This window comes from Notolabrus celidotus, chromosome 18, assembly GCF_009762535.1.
Source record: "Notolabrus celidotus isolate fNotCel1 chromosome 18, fNotCel1.pri, whole genome shotgun sequence".
Taxonomy (NCBI): Eukaryota; Metazoa; Chordata; class Actinopteri; order Labriformes; family Labridae; genus Notolabrus; species Notolabrus celidotus.
In genome coordinates this window covers 14,671,069-14,688,969 of record NC_048289.1, presented here as the reverse complement: position 1 = coordinate 14,688,969, position 17,901 = coordinate 14,671,069, and the positions used below count along the sequence as shown (strand labels likewise).

General features: G+C 38.2%; 1 protein-coding gene across 1 annotated transcript in view; it reads left to right on the top strand.

The window, feature by feature from the left end:
- Nucleotides 1-17,901, top strand: part of mybpc2b (myosin binding protein Cb) — a 76,492-nt gene that overhangs the window by 20,702 nt on the left and 37,889 nt on the right. The window lies entirely within an intron of this gene.

Below are 17,901 nucleotides of genomic sequence, written 5' to 3'. Positions count from 1 at the left end.
TGAAGGATGAAGGTCCGGTGGCGTGGACATGAACGTGAGATAGTAGAAGGGGGGAGAAGAAGGAGGCTTGTAACTGGACCTCTGTATATATGTTTTTCCTTAAAAAGGTTGCACGGATGCTTCGATGTCTGTGAGCGATGCCCTGTTACCAGGAAAACCCCGCCCACAGGTTCCTTACTATATCACCACCACTGATCTCCTGACATTGCTCAGTGACAGCACTGATGTATTGAAGGTGGATGGGGTGATAAGTGTTTGGAAGCATACACATGCAAACATGAACACAACACCCCCACACATACACAAACACACAAACACACGCACGCGCGCACACACACACACACACACACACACACACACACACACACACACACACACACACACACACACACACACACACACACACACACACACACACACACACACACACTGAGAATACAGCTGCAAAGATTTAAATCTTCATTGTAGAGTTCCTGCTGTCAGACTGACCAGTGTGCGGTTTAAGATGTGCAAAGGTATTTCACAATGTAAGAGTACACTTATGTAAGTTTTTACACAAAGTGAAATGATGATCACAAAAATATAAGCAGCCAATAAACACTTTGTCTTCACATTCATAAACACTCCGATGTAAAGTATTGAGACCACTCCTACAGCTGCATTGATTGAGCTAAATTTTCCTTTTTCTAATTTCTTACATTTAACATTAAAAGTTTAAAAACAAAAACCTGAGTCTATTTATCAATTTTATATGTATAAATCAATCAATCCATATTTTTACAGCACCACGGGTGGCCGTCTTCATGTGCACTCACTTGAGTAAAGGACAAGCCTTTAATTGTCTAGGGCATACCTCATGAATGAATGAATACATAAATAGATACACACATGCATACAGGCTTTCAAACCTTATCCTTGACCAAAGTGAGTGTGCCTAAAGACAGCCCCTGTGGTTCCCTCCCATTGACAGACATGCTTTATTCTTTAAGAGCACCTGGCTTTAACCTGGAGTGTATCACACTACCAGCATGAGCGCACTTTAACATCTCTTCTCTGACAACAAATGTTATCTCAAGACACTTCATAAAAACAGTAGGCCTAGAGCATACTCTTTGTTGTGTATTATTTATATTAAGACCAAACATCAAGATCTAACCCCATCCTATTTTAAGATTCTGTCTCATCCTGTCCTAATCCCCCATATGTAGAGCACTTTGCAGCATTTAGAAAGAATGTAAAAAAAAAAAAAGTATTTTTAACAGGCAGAAACCTCGAGCAGAACCAGACTCTTGTTGAACAGCCATCTGCTGCGACAGTGTTGGAAAGGGGGTAAAGTGAGATGCAGAAAGAAAGACATGGATAGAGACAACAACAACATTAAAAACACAGGTTATACAGACTTATGGTTACAGTGCCAATAATAATGGTACAATTTTAAACTATTTGCAGGAACTTCAAATTAATGATAATACACTGATCTTGATATTTATGGCAGTTAAAGTCAGCAGGTCTAATATTAGCATTTACAATAATACACTGTTTATAATAGGGGGTGGGGCACTTTAGGTACAACAAGAAGGCTTTCATACTGGGAGCGTAGAGTTCTGTAGGGACGATAGGTCGCTATGAGCCCTTGAGATGGAAACCAACATTTTTGCCACAGTGTCAACAGGTAGATGTGAAATGTGCCAGTGTCATTCCTGCACATTGATTAGATATGATGTGTGTGGTCAGGTTCTCCTTGGCGTCACAGTTGCTCTTGAGAATTAATCACTATTGTTATGTTTTAACCAAGCGGCAACCTCCGGCCTAAAAATATGAGTCCAATGCGGAAGTGCTAAAATACACACCAATTCAAAAAAGTTGATCTTTACAGCAGAAATAAACATGTTTACAGCCTGGTTCAAAGGACGAGTGTAGTCTGGATAGCTCATTTCTCGATCGGCATACACTGTATGGAGGGTGAATTTTTTTCTAACGCAGCAATTTCGAAGATATTGAGATTACGAGTCTTCCAATGAGAGGCACAGCTGACTTGATTGACAGGCAGGAACACTGTAGCTGTTGGCTAGGAGGCTCAAACTCCTCCTCTTTAAGTCACAATCGCTCAACAGCAGCATTATGGCTCCTGCTGACGATTGGCCTCAACACAGTGCTTCAGAAACAGATGGGTGATGTCACGGATACTACGTCCATATTTTATACAGTCTATGGTTTTAACCAATCAGAATTAGGGCTGAAGGATTAATCGAATTCAAACCGACATTCCAATGTAATAGAATGCAATTTTCAAATCACAAAGGCTGCGATTAAAAAAAAAAAAAAAAAAATTCTAAAGTTTCATGTACACGGACGCAACCTTACGTGACATGCATGCAGTAGGTGGACGTAATGCACCAAAAATCTCCAAAGAACGAGACACGTGCGAGCAGGGGATGAAGAAAACAACTTCAGTCACGCTAAGTTTTGATTTGTTGTTTTGTTGTTGACATCTTTAAAAAATGGCCTCAGCAGAAGAACCGATCATATTGAGGCGTACAAAATAATCAACACGCTGAATATCAACATGTGGAGCAGGTTTGTAAATAATCTCCGCAGACGCAGAGTCAGTGAAGACCCAGACAACATGTGGATTTACTGCAACAGGACAACTGAACAGAATCATATTTTAGACTCACAGTGTCCAGTTTCTCTCTACTGGTTCTTATTGAGAAAAAATAGCATGTTTACGTGGTCAGGTGTCAGTCAGGAGCGCAACTGAGTCAGAATCAGTCCGGCAGCAGAGAAAAAGAGAGACCCAGCCCCTAGCTGAACGTCTCCGCTGTGCGCAGTCAGCTGGTTCACATAGAAACATGCTTCAAACTTAAAACACTTGTTTGGCAGAATTAGTTAAGTAGTTGTGGTGAAAGATCACAAGACTGCAGGTCAAAGTATTTAGTAAGTTTACAACTGTAATTCAAGTAGATAAATAAACCATCTTTCATATTAATTCATGCTTCATTTGCCTTTATCTTAACATAAGCCCAGCCTATGAGAAAGAACAGTTTGTGTATAATAAATCTGATATTGTTTATTATAATACAGATTGATTTATTGCTTGTGTTTGTTAAAAAATACATGAAGAGGGCCTTGAAAAAATAATCGCATATTAAATCGCAATCGCAATATTAAGGAAAATAATCGCAATTAGATTAATTTTCAAAATCGTTCAGCCCTAATCAGAATCAAGCATTTAACATAGCCACTAGGGATAACTAATGTAAACAAAAAAACTTCAAGATGTCCTCAGCTTAATCCATTTAACTTAGTCTGCCTGATGTCGTTATACTCATACATCATGTTTTACGTCGCCTCGCATATTGTCACAAACTTTGCTTAAAATTTAACAATGAAGAAGAAAATACTTTCACTTTATTTTAACATACATGCACAAACAGGGCACTGGAATCATAATTGCAAAATATGTCAATTAAATGCACATTTAATAAAAGTAATCTGATAATAATGTGTGACACACACTAAGCACACGCTAAGCACCATTTAAATACATCAAGCCCAGTTACCTAAACACCACTTTGTGTCACTTCCTGCTGTGACTGTGGGTTCCTCAGTTCATCATAACAGGATAAGATATGCTCCTGACCTACATTATCACATCGGTCATTTACAATCACAAATGCCTTTAACGCACATGGCACAGGTTAAAAGAAAGAGCATCTTGCTGGTCGTAAACCCTTTCTGGTGATACACGCTCACCCACTGAGGTGTTTACTACCCGGGGCCAAGTGCCAAATCTTAAATCAAGGCTGTCCCGTCCTTCTTGTGTTCCTGCCTGCAAAAGCAGATTACTGGAGCGCTGATTACAGGGCAACGGACACACTAAACAGCAAATACCTGGGGACTATGGTGTCGGAACCACGCCGGGCTGACCGCTAGGATTTATGAAGGAAAAAAAACGAGGGGATGTAGGGTAACGGCATGACAGTCTTCTCCTCTCGTAAAGTGAACAAAAACTAGACACAGGCTTTCACACACTGCTGACAGATAAGTAATCCTTGCAAAAAGGTGGAGCTGTGACCCTGTTCAGTGGCTGCTCTGGACAGTCGAGGTCATGACTTCACTTTTTAAGCTTCAATAGAGCCAACTGATTTTAATATTGTGCTTAGGGGGAAACCATAGACTGTATAAAATATGGACGTAGTATCCGTGACGTCACCCATCTGTTTCTGAAGAGCTGTTTTGAGGCCAATCGTCAGCGGCAGCCATAGTAGTGCTGTGGAGCCAGTGTGACGTAAAGAGGCGGAGTTTGAGCCTCCTAGCCAACAGCTGCAGTCTTCCTGCAGTCAACCGGGGTCTCTCATTGGAAGTCTCATAATCTCAATATCTTCGAAATTGCCGTGTTAGATAAAAATTCACCCCCCTCACAGTGTGAGCTGATCGAGAAATGAGCTATCCTGACTACACTCGTTTTTTGTACCAGGCTGTAAACATGTTTGTTTCTGCTGTAAAGATCGTATTTTTCCCATTCATGTGTATGTGACTTCCAGTACTTCTGGAGCCAGCCTCAAGCGGATCCTCGATGAACTGCAGCTTTTAACACTTCTGCATTGGACTCATATTTTTAGACCGGAGGTTGCCGCTTGGGTGAAACTTTACATTAATGAATGAATGTAGTTGATGGGGAAAAAAACTAGGTACTCTGTCTTAACAGAGGGACTGTAGTTTACAAAGTGTTTAACAGAAAGGAAAAAAAATCATAAGTCAAAGAAAGTGTTCATAACTTAAAAGAAAAAGAGATTTTAAGGTCAAAGTCAACAATATAAGGTGAATTATACTAACTTTTTAACAAAGGTTATGATTTATATTTACCTCAAATTTATTTAAAAAAAGCATAGAAACAACAGAGATGAGCATCTGCCTGGTTGAAAAATCCGCTTAACCATCAATCCTCTCAATTGCCATCTTCGAAAGCACCCATAATCCTGTCATACTGGAGCCTTACAGTCTTACATAACCCTTGTTTTCCTGTATTGGATCACCACATTCCTGAACCAGGTATCAATTTCCAAGACACGCCTTTGACTACACACAGATTAGGGGATGATTATATTATTTGCGCTGCCGAGTATATCCTGTATTGGCAGACGACACCTCACACCCATCACTGAGCTCATTATCTCTAGATACCTCACCAAAAGTCCTCTCAGAGAGCCCTGGCGGGCCCCCACCGAAACCCTCCAATATCCCCTCTCCTGAGGGTATATAAAGAAGCCGGAAACATCACTGCAGCAGAACACCACTGAGAGACGCCTACATTCAGGAAACCCCGACACAGGAATAAGTGATTAAGATGCCAACAAGTGCTCCAAATAATAGAATCCTGCCTGCTGCTGGCGGACCTGGTGAGTGAAGTTTATTTCTAATCATCAGCAGATAATGCATGTGAGTTTAGATTACTGTGTGGTTTTTCTGTAGAAGGTTTACAATGAGTGCTCTTAGGACATAATGCAAAGTTGAAGAAAATTTGAATCTTGATTTAAATTCTTATTCTAAATTACAAATCAGCTACTATTAACTTTGGCAGCTTGAACAGTTCTACACCTAAAGATGGAAAGCACATTAAAAGTGTAAAATGTTACTGCATTATAACTCAAATATACAATTAGTACAGCTTAGCTGTTAATCATACTTGTTTTACTTTTGCAGGGGCAAAATCTAAAGATGTGGCTCCACCAAAAGGTAAGATTATAATTAAACCATTAGAAATTGAAGTTAACTATTTTAAAGAGTAAATATAAAAACACTACACTTTACTCCAGAAACTTCAACTTGAATCTACTTTAAAGACAATGCCACTGCTTTTCTATGCAACTGTGCTTTCTTATAAACGTACATAAAGCTTATGACTATCTGACTTTTCTCTTCATTCAGAAAATATCCCAGAGTATGAGCCCAACATCCCTGAGCCCACATGCAGAACTGATCTTCTGAAATGTAAAAATCATTCTTTAAAAGTCACAAACTTTCTTCTTTTGGATCATTAGCTGCATTTTTTATGCCCTACTGTTAAATCTTCCACATCCAACAGACTGGATCAATCTTTCCTTCGATGACAAGACAGCCAATAAGATGCTTTGGATCACGGAGAGCGGAACCAAGGTGTCTCGAATGACTGATGATGTCACTTGTCCTGTCCTGGACAGACCGGAGAGATATGAACATACCCCCCAGGTAGGTTTAAAGTCCTACATTCTGGCATTAAATATTTTTCTAGTTTCCAGATAGAGTTTATCATCTTCTCTCCTCTATAAGGTTCTTTCTAAGGAAGGCATCCTGGGCTTCAGAGCATACTGGGAGGTGACGTATTCAGGATGGGTGGTGGTCGGAGTCGCCAATGAGGGTGCTGGGAGGAGAGGGAGTGATGGACCCTGCGGGCTGGGAGAGAACGAACAGTCCTGGGGTCTCGGGTGGGGTGGATCCCACTACCAGGTGTGGTTCAATGGCATCAATACAGAAATCTGGGATATCCCTCAGTGCAGCACCATTGGGGTGTACCTCGACCATCCAGCTGGGGTCATAAAGTTTTATGCGGTTGATGATATGACAGAGGGAGTGGAGAGCGCAGACACACGGGAGTTGAGGCTGCTGAAGCAGATTAACAGTTGCTTTACAGGGAGAATGATGGCAGGATTCTGGGTAGGACAGAAGTCATCGTGTTTCTTAGTCAAACATGAGAACTAATAGGAGAAGTGCTTTCCTTATAACATTTTCTTACATTTCCATTTAAATCTCATTTACTGAAAATATGAAATCTGGAGCTCATATTTTTGGATAATGCAAGAAAAACTGTGTGGATCAGAGTCTTTGTATATAGAACATAAAGAAGCTGCTATTTGTTTAATTAACCGTGTCTTATTCGCATGCTATTTTGCCAAAAATCTTTGTAAAATCATGCATAGTGTGTTGTGTATTCTGGTATAGTTATTTTTCTGCAGTCTTTAAATCTGTACCATTTTGTGTGACTATATTTAAGTACAATAAAGTTTTATGTTGACGTACAGAAACTCAACATAAGTTGTGAATGTTCTTCAAGTACTTTTTTGTATGAGATTACTTTATAACTTTAATTTGTTAAGTTTAGTTTTGAAGCTGTTTTTATTCAAATAGCACAACTGTAGTCTATGGGTTGGAAGTCTTACACGGACACACATCCATGCATTCAATTTGCTCAATTTTCGCTGTAAAACTACTTAACATTGGTTGCTTTCTCAAATCTTGACTCCTCCAGATAAAGCTTTAGTATCTCAAGATAACAACAATAATGACAGAAATTGGAAGAAAACAACATAAATTAAGTTTTTTTACTGGTAAAAGCAGCGTTGTTGTTTGTTTGCTCAAGATAACAAGATGAATAAGTTGAGTTTTTGAAAAAGTAACATAAATGTACTCATTGCCACAGGAAAAGAAAGTACACAAAATGTTTGGGCATCTGCGCTATGCAACCTTGTTGCAATCAGTTTCATTAATATTTAACTTTTCTGCACCAATAATATACATACAGTCAGCTAAAGCATTTAAAACTTCAGCCATAATATCTGCAAACTCTTTAGGCTTTTACTAGTACTAAAAGAGATGCAACATCAAAATATTTACTTCATCTACTACACTGGAGAGTGTCTTTACTTTCCTTTGGAAGCCCTGGGAAATCTCTTTCTGAGAGGACAAATAAGACAGAGTTTTTGAATGCTGCATTGCTTTGCATTTTCCTCTGGGGATAAGTCAAGATTTATAAATACAAGCTTACAACATTGCTACAGGAATCCATCAATGTCATGTGAAGCATCCAAACTGTATTATACCTTCAGCTGCTGTGGATCTTTCATTCTTCACCATCCCCTGTTAACACTGAGCCGGTGAGCCACAGGATTAAACTGGTGACATTAAAGCAGATCCTGAGAGGCAGTAAACAGGATCCCATGTAAGCTCACGTACAGGGTAAAACAAGGTTGCATACATGGATGGAGGAGCGATGATGTCATGCAAGACAGATGATGCTGCAATAAATTCAGGTCAAATTGGTGTTCAGATTAAATTTGCTTATCATTTGAGATTGAAGGAAACCAGTGATGACCGCTTTTCCACAGCCTGGGGACACAGCTGAATGTGCAGCGCACCAAACAGATCAGAGTAAATAAAACATAAATATACATTTAGGTATGACTGAGTGAGTGAGTGCATGAATGTCACTAGAGACAGAACTTCTTGGGGATGCAACAAGTTATCAAATACAAATCTAAAACTCTTTCTAATGATGTTCAATGAAGTTAAGTTTGCCAAAAGCAAACATATTGACGTCATCAAAGACATACAGAATATAAACAAGGAAATAAATATCAGACACAATCACAATATGAAGACAATATAGCAGAAACCCCAACAGTGCACATAAGAACATTTGATTTTTTTTGGTTAGTGTATAAACACAAACAACTTCGGGAACCTGAAATCACTTCATAAAAGCTTTTATTTCTAAGATGGTAGAGTCAGACTGATTTGATTAATGGTTGCATTTTTTCAATATACTCTAGAGCAGGTCACATCCAGCGATTACATTACATTTTACAAAAACACATTAGTTAACAGCAAAGACTGATGTATATGGAAGACCACTATTGTCATTGTGATTGTGTGGTTTTTGGGCTGCAGCTTGCTTAAGGCAAAGAGCTTGCAAATTTGAACTCTGATTTTTTTCATTATGTAGAACAAAAAAGCTAAAAGATTTAAGCAGTTCATGTACTGTATAAAATAATTCATCTAGTCCCATTCATAACTCTCCAAAAAAATGATGTTTCTTTTCTGTAATGAACAACTTGTTAATCATTCAGGAATTTATTTGCATATTGAGAGACTTTTTTTTTCTCTTCGTGAGTTATGACACACTCGTCCTCTTTGTAAGAAAAACATTGTCTCTGTCTCCCTCCAGCGACTCTCGCCAGTATAACAAGTTGTTCCAACAAGCCTGGGTCTTCCTGTGACAAACTTAAACTCTCATAGCCAGGACTCCCTTACTGTTGAAAACAGTCATCACTGTTCTTGAAAAACTTTGATGTCAGAATTTTCTGTTTCACTTAAAACACATTCTCATGTTGTTTTGCAGCCATGGGTCTGTTTGATCTTAACTGCAAAACAGCACCCCCTGGGCGGTAGCTGCTGTTTAATGTTATACAGTTAATGTGGTCAAAAGTGTCATTGCACCGTAACTATATTTCAAAGTGAATCAGTGCAAAGGAAATGTTGTCTGCTGTCTTACTGCAAAACAGAGCAGAAACAATGATCTGAATTATAAAGTCTTTTCTGGAGTCATGATCACTGAAATACACGGAAAGGAGGATAAAGATTTATTGACTCTTGTTACTTTTAAAATGTGTTTGTATGCTTCTAATATTTTTGGTTGAAAAGGTATTAACTTTACAGAAAACTAATTATAGGAATATGATTATATAAATATAGTTTTATTTTGACATTTTTAAGTTGTATATATTGCCCTATATATTTTCTATTTTGAGCCATCGCTAGAAAAAAAATAAAAAATAGATTTTAGCTTTTAGCAGAAAATGTGTGGAAATATTTAATTCTGAGAGCTGACAATGCATTGCTGAAAAGTATAAATGTGAAAAAAATATGTTTAAAGGTGTTATACAAGTAGTATTTTAGTTATAGTTGGAGTTATATCAGAGGTTCTAACATTAGAAGCAGTGATTGCACACACAGAAGTAGTAGAAGTATTCTGATTGGTATTGGTAGAGTTATAAAAAGTAAAAAAGCAGTAAAAGAAGCTTAAGAAAAAGCACAAATGAGCATAACAGTATCTATAGTTGAAGTTGTATTAGCATTGGTATCAAGCTTTTTATAGCGTGACTAGGGATGGGTACCGAATTCGGTACTTTTATAGGTACCGACCGAATTCTGTCGGTACTACCAAGTACCGACTCGCGTAAAATCAAACGGTACCATGTTTCGGTACCTGAACGCATCCTTGTGACTGTGAGGGAGTGGAAGAGTAGGTGATTTTCCATACTTTCGCCCTGTAATAAAGTCAGAGACTGACCGGGTGGACGTTTCTGCTCTCTGCATCTGCGCAGGAGCGCGCCAAACGGAGCCTGCAGCTGACGGGCGCGCGCACTCACCGCGAGGCAGAACTTCATGAGGATTGGGTTTATTTTATACAGTCTATGGTTGAGACTGACCCTCTCGCTCCGACAACCTAACCCCGTTTATAACCGTTCCTGTGTGTGTGAATGCCCAACAAGTAAGTTGTGTGTCCTGTTATTATAAAGAGACAGAGAACTGACTTTTTCCCGTCCGCAGGCGTTCACATGTGTGTTCATTGCATAGACTGTAAAAAATATGGACGTAGTATCCGTGACGTCACCCATCTGTTTCTGAAGAGCTGTTTTGAGACCAATCGGCTGCGGCAGCATATTGCTTCTGTCGAGCCAGTGTGACGTAAAGAGGCGGGCTTTGAGCCTCCTAGCCAACAGCTGCAGTGTTCCCACAGGCAGCTGTGCCTCTCATTGGAAGACTGGTAATCTCAATATCTTCGAAATTGCAGAATTAGAAAAAAATTCACCCCCCTCACAGTGAGAGGACATCGAGAAATTAGGTATTCAGACTACACTCATCTTTTGTACCAGGCTGTAAACATGTTTATTAATGCTGCAAAGATCGTCTTTTCCCCATTCATGTGTATGTGACTTCCGGTACTTCCGGAGCCAGCCTCAAGCGGATCCTCGATGAACTGCAGCTTTTAACACTTCCGCATTGACTCATATTTTTAGACCGGAGGTTGCCGCTTGGTTCATTGATAAACTCCCGAAAGAGCAATTAGACGCCACGAGCACGAGTCAGCTATTATATCTAATCACCTATATAATCCTGTTTCTGTTCATTTCATGTTAAATTGAATAAATATGTTAAATTAAACAAATTTGAGATTTTTTTTTAAATTCATATTTATTACTACATAAAAACACAAAAGTACCGAAAATTGGTACCGTTGAGTACCGGTACCGATTCCCAGGTACCGGGTATTGGTACCGTATCGGTTCAAATGTGAAAGGTACCCATCCCTAAGCGTGACGTGAAACAGACATGGGATGACCACTTGCAGGGAAGGAATGATGGATGGCTGTGTGCTTTAGCTGCAATTCTCCTGATGTGGTTCAAGACCACTTTGACAGGGAGGACTGATAGCAGTGAAGTAGGTACTTCAAATTAGACAAACGTGTACTCTATACATCTCTTCTTTTTATATGAAGATTAGGGGTGTTTTCCTGTCTTGCATAGACAGTTTAACATTTTATGTTTCAGAAGACATTTGAAAGAAGTTTGAATGTAAGAAACAAAAACAATCAGTTGACGATAAGGCCCTCGGTTATCTTTTTTCGACGTAAATATTTGGTTCTCAGTAAAATGTCAGTCATACTTGTTGAAATATCCTCAGTACGTGTGCTTTGTTTACGATGACTGTAGTCCCTGAATTTAATTTTCTGCTTCATGTCATCTGTGTACCGCAATACAGGTTTTGACTGAGCAAGGTTTAACTTTGAAGAAATGACAGACGACAAACATGATCACGTCAGATAGCACTCATTGGATGACGATGACTTCTTCTAAGTGACTTCAAAAAGTCACAGAAGCCATGTAGACAAGGTGAATATATAAAGCTTTTCTGCAAAAACTGCCTGCTGAACTCAGCAGTTATCGGAAGTGACTACTTTTACTTAACCTTAGTGTTGGACAACTTTTAATCACTTATTTCTGTCATGTGTACTAGTCTATAGAGTATGTGCAGTATGGGTAATGTGATGTAAAAGTCATTTGTGGCTGTCACTGGTATGTGCTCTTCTGTTTAAATGTGGATTGTTATTGTTTTTTTCATGTAATAGTTTCTAAGTACTACTGCTGAGGCAGATTAATAAATGCAGTACGTCAGTTCAAGACAAATTTTCCTACACTGACAATAAAGTGTATCATATACTATAGCGCATTGTATTGTATTGTATCCTATCCTATTCAATCTTATCGTATCATATCCTATCCTACCGTATCGTATCATATGGTGTCTTTTCATATTTTTCATACTGTCTTTACAGTTTTTTTAAGTGATGTGACTGATGCGGAAGCCTGTAGGGCTAAAAGAGCATATTTAAATAATGACTTCCAATGAACACTCTATGGAGCGGCAGCACAGGCTTGATATATTCATCTATTCAGAGTAAGGCAAATTTATATTACTTGAAAATTACAGAAAAAAATTGATATGAAGAGAAACTGTAAGTTTAAAAGTGACCTACAGCGATACCATTTCAATCGCTCATAGAATTTCACTGTTGTGATATTTACATATATCCATGCGAAAATCCTTTCCTTGTACACTGCCGCCAGGATGAACGCCTGCAAAAGAACGGACAGCTTTATATTTTTTTGATCCCACTGGATCAATAGTACTGCAGTTCTAGAGGTGAAGGGTGAGTGATTCTTCTCGCCCTTCATGCAAAGGTGGGTGATATTGTTTCATGCATGCATGGTAAAACTGTCTTTCACTTCCAAAAGATCACTTTCAAGCCTTGGCACTAAAATGGAACCTTCTACTCAACTTACCTATAACCAGTCAATCACCACCAAACAGTGATGATGTTGTTTTGCTATCATTAGCTAGTTTGCTTGTGGTGTCAACAAATCACAGCTAGAGTTGTAAACATTGGTCCAGGAGCACCACCCATGTCAGAACCGGTCAGAACCAGTACTAGATAAATTAAAATACTCAGTGTTGTTTACTTCAACTTACCATTCATGAAATGTTTGCTCAAAGATTTGTGAACTTTGATAGTCCATCATTTTGTTTCCTCACCATAGACAGCAGAGTGTTTAATAAATCAACTTTTTTTTTTTTTCTTTGGATTTTCTTTCTCACAACCCCAACTTGTCTCCTCATCAATTAGTGCATCCAATTGAAAAACAACTGCCAGGCATTTTTTATTGACGTTTTTCAAGCGTGTAGTGGACAGTGGAGCCCAGTAATTTCTCCGTAGCATGTAGTAGTACAAAGCCTTTCTTGCCCGCCAGGGAGAAGGTTCCATAAGTGTGTGACGTCCATAGACTGTAGAAATAATGGACGTGACGTCGTCCATCTGTTCTTGAGCGCTGTTTTGGGAGCCGTATTTGTAATACTGAACTCAACCGAACTTAGTGTAGGTAAAGAGGCGGGCTTTAAGCCTCCTAGCCAACAGCTACAGTGTTACCGCCTGTCAGTCAAATCAGTCGTGTCATTAAATGGGCAAAACTCGTAATCTTAATATCTTCTGAACCGTCTTTATAGAAAAAAATTCACCCCCGTACAGTGTGTACCGATAGAGAAATTAGCTACATAGACCCAAGTTGTTTTTTGAACCAGGCTGTAAACATGTTTATTTCTGCTGCAAAGATCGTCTTTTTTGAATCAGTGTGTATGTGGTTTCCAGTGTTTCTGCAGCCAGCCTCAAGCGTATGATCAATGAATTGCAGTTTATAACACTTCTGCATGGGCTTCATATTTTGAGACCAGAGGTTGCTGCTTGGTAACGTCATGTGAAATAAATGAATGGTAGCACACTGAATCACATCATGTCAAATTGTATCTTCTATGACCTGATTAGATTTAACAGAAGAGTAACCCTACACAAGTTTATCAGTATTGCTGATGATGCAGCTCTGAGCTGATATCTGTGTCCTGTTAGAGTTGCTTCTGCCTGGGTGGTTAAATATGTCTTCATGCCCTTTATGGGACTTTGTAAAGTTCAAAGATTGTAATATGTGTACATGGATACTTTTATACAATGTAGAGCTTAGCTAGAGAGATGAAATGGAGGTTGTGTAATGTTGCACAATATTTTTAATGGAAATTAATGCTGTTCAATGCAGCTTCTGGAAGCACTTACTGCGAGAAATGCAGCATACATTTTGATGAGACTGGAAAATAGAGACTTGTTTAGAATTGTCTGGTTTGGATCATAACTAATGGAGTTTAGTGAAAGTATGTTTATTTAAGTGTTTATTTCCCTCCAACAAGTATGAAATATATGCTTGGCATTCTTTTTTCTCTATTTTTTTTGCATACACTGGTATGTGGCTCTTATAGAAAGTAATGGCTTAAAGTTAATGGAACTTCTTCTTAAAGCCACAAGATGGAGCCATGATGCCATACATAAATTAAGGATGAATGTGCTGAGGGCCACAGCCACTAATAAAGCTTTTTTTCAACTTTGAATCAATGAAACTTTATTAGTGATGTTATGTAAAGCTGTTCATTCAGATATTTTGTTGTTTTCCTCTTTTATTTTTACATTTTATCATTATAGGTAATACGTTTAATAAAAATACAAAGCATTTATATTTGTTAGGCTAATCACAAATGAATGAATACTTCAAAAATGACTGGAAAATGAAATACAGTAAAACCTTACATTATAGCACTGCTTTTTCCAAATCAACATTTACATAAATTGCCCACCAGACAGTGCAATAATTGGTCAGTCTTTAGTGTAAATTACCAAGCTGTTGCAATATTCAGGAAAGCACTGCAGCTGAATTTCATGTTTAAATCAAGCCTTCCAGTTGCAGATGGAAGAAAAAGACCTCATGCTCCCTGTGCTCTGAAGTTTATGCGAAGGAGCAGCCAGAAAGTATCGTTTCCTCTGTAAGTCAAAAAAGATGTTCGTCTTGCAGCACGACTCTCACAGATTTCAGTTGTTTGTGTGTAGCTCAGAGCTGTAACCAAACTGGGGCTGCTCGCAAAGCCCACGTCAACAACTGCCGTCTGCAAAGTTAAAGTAATACAATCTGGGAAAACAAGGTCAGAACATTGGTGCTTTATTTTTTACAGAGAAAAAAAAAACTACTGTACTTACCTAAAAATAATATCTGCAACTTTCTATGAAGTTTGCCTTTAGTAACAGTCCCCAGATATAATAGCTGCACTCAACTACAATTCCTTGATTAGATTTATTAAATGAACACTAGACAAGCTGTTAACTTTTTGAAGTTTATTTTAATTTTCTTAAAGGCAAAGCCACTTCTACTTCTGAAACAAGTCTCTGCAGACTCTGCAAGTTACAGACTTCAGAGCAGTGAAGGGGGCTGAATATTTATAATAATCCCTCCTAATTTAAATAAATAAGACCAAACACTATTTACTATGTATGTTAAGTTACATAAGTACAGAGAGAGAGAGTAGCTCAAACATAACTGGCTGCATATAAAACGTAAATGTTTGAAGTGTTTGCTCTATGTTTTTGTTGATTGTTACTGTTCTGTTTTTTGTTTTTAACTCTGTAAAGCACTTTGAATTGCTCTATGTATGAATGGTGCTTTATAAATAAACTTACCTTGCCTAAAGAAAGTAGCTGCAACAAAATGTGTCACTTAAAACAAACACAGTTCTGTATATCTTTGTGTGAAAGCGAAAATTGAAAGATAAGAAAGTGGAGAAAACTAAAGACGACTAATTAGGAGTGATGAAAGTGAGCATCCCCAGGCTTCTAATGCAGTTTTCCTACTGGACCTCTGCCAGATTCTACTGTTTTGTCAGGTTTTCAGATGTTAAACGCTACAAGCCTCAAATGAACATCTCAGCATTTCTTAGGAAAAAAAACCCGGCATCAGCTAGAACACAAAGAAAATATTCTGTTTCAATTTGCACTGACACTCATACACCATTAAACTGTTTCCTCACAGATTCTGGGCTAATCACTGACTAATCACAATACAAACACGGTGCTGACTGGGGAGGAGTTATGTTGCCAATGAGTCCTCATCGCATCGCCATTTAAAATATTTCTCAGGAGCTGAACTGTTCAAAGTATTCTCTGAGAAACTTGATATATGCACTGCCCTTCTCCATCTGCCTCTATTCCTCTGCCAGCACACACTCACAAATATACACACACAAAAACACACACACCCACACACTCATTGCAATGCACTAAACTTCCTTTGTGATTGCATTTTCTGCATCAGAGCCATTTTAAATTACTCTCCCTACTTATCATGTATGCATTTACTGTTCACCACTTCACTGCTCTTTCACTGTCACTGTGAAAACAACACCAGACTTCAGTATCTCATCACTGTCTGCAGTTTAAAAAGGTCAGACAGGTCAAAAAGATTTAGACCATGTCCACACATATACAGATATTTTTTTAAACCGATTTTTTCTCGCAGTTTCCACCAAAAATCCTGTCCACCCTAGTGTTTTTGAATAGGTTTCTCAGTCCCCACGGAACGTAGAAATGGTTAAAAATGCCAGGCCAGTAGGTGGCGATAATGTGTACTCAGTCTGTCATGTCAAACACATAGAAGAAGATTCAGCCCATGCGAATTAAGTGCCTATTTGAGCGAATGTAAATTCTAAACGATATTCTTTAAAACTGTGAACCAAGTGTGGAGCAAGGTTATCATTAACGAAAACTAACGAAATAACAAAAACAAGAGGTAAAACATTTCTGTTTACTGAAATAAAAATAAAAATGAGGCTTTACAAAAAACAATAACTAACTGTAACTGTATTGTGAGTTTACAAAACTAACTAAAATAAACTAAAATTATAGAGAAAATATTTTTAGTTTGTCTTTGTCAATCTATCTTATACATAAACTCAGTATTGTATGTTTTATGTACTGTTGTTGTGTCCATTTTTTTGTTAAATACAATATAACACTGAGTGACACATTTTATTTTTCTATTTGGATGGTTGTTCATAGGTCCAAGGTGAATACATTTTTGAAAATGATATGATGGTTTAAGTTTTTTTTCTGACCTTTTTGAATCTCGCCCCTGACAACTAACCCATATTACAAAACATACCAAAACTAATACTGAAACTAATAAAAACTAAACTAAAACTAAGCATTTTCAAAAAATAAAAACTAAACTAAACCAGCAAACCTGCTTTAAAAACGAATTAAAACTAAACTGAAATTGAAAACAAAAAGTCAAAATGAAATAAATATAAAAACTAATGAAAAATGTGAACTATAATAACCTTAGTGTGGAGTTATCAACAATTGGGAGTTTGTTTTATTAATTCCCCCCTCACGCTGCATTACAATGATGAGTTAAAGCTAGGTTTCTTAATAAACATGCAATTCAAAGTAACAGTGGCTCAGTGGGTAGAGATGGTCGCCTGTCAATCAGAAGGTTGGCGGTTTGATCCCAGCTCCGGCAGTCACATACCAAAGTGTCCCTGAGCAAGACAGTGAACCCCAAATTACTCCTGCTGTTGTTCAGCCGGGTGTGAATGAGTGCAAATGAGATTAGCTAATACTGATGGTCCCATACTATATAGCAGCTTCTACCATCTAAAAAAGCGCTGTATAAGTACAAGTCATTTACCATTACCATTTACCACAGTGGCATATGCGCAAAACATATAAACCACAATTGAAGTCTTGGCCAACAGGCATTTAGCTCAGCTCAGTAGACAAACTGTAAGCCTTTCAGAGCGTAAAACCTGTCCCTCCCTTAGACATTATTTCCATGATGAATTTAAAAAACACAAGTTTTTCCTTTTGATGCTGGTTAGCAAAAGAATAACAAGTGATGAAAGAAACTTTCAAAATCACTTAAATTTCATGAAAACTCAAAGTAACAGTACGTCTTTTGGGCATAATGTCCTGAAACTATCGAAATTTAATATATTCTAACCCGGCAAACTGACTCCTATGAGAATGTTGAGTGAATTATTAACGTGTATCATGCCTTAGAACTTATGAGCATTGGCCCCTAAGTCCCACCGACTCACTCTTTCCTCTGCCACCAGTCTTCCCTTTCCTAGAAACGTGTCAACCCCCTCAACTATAGATA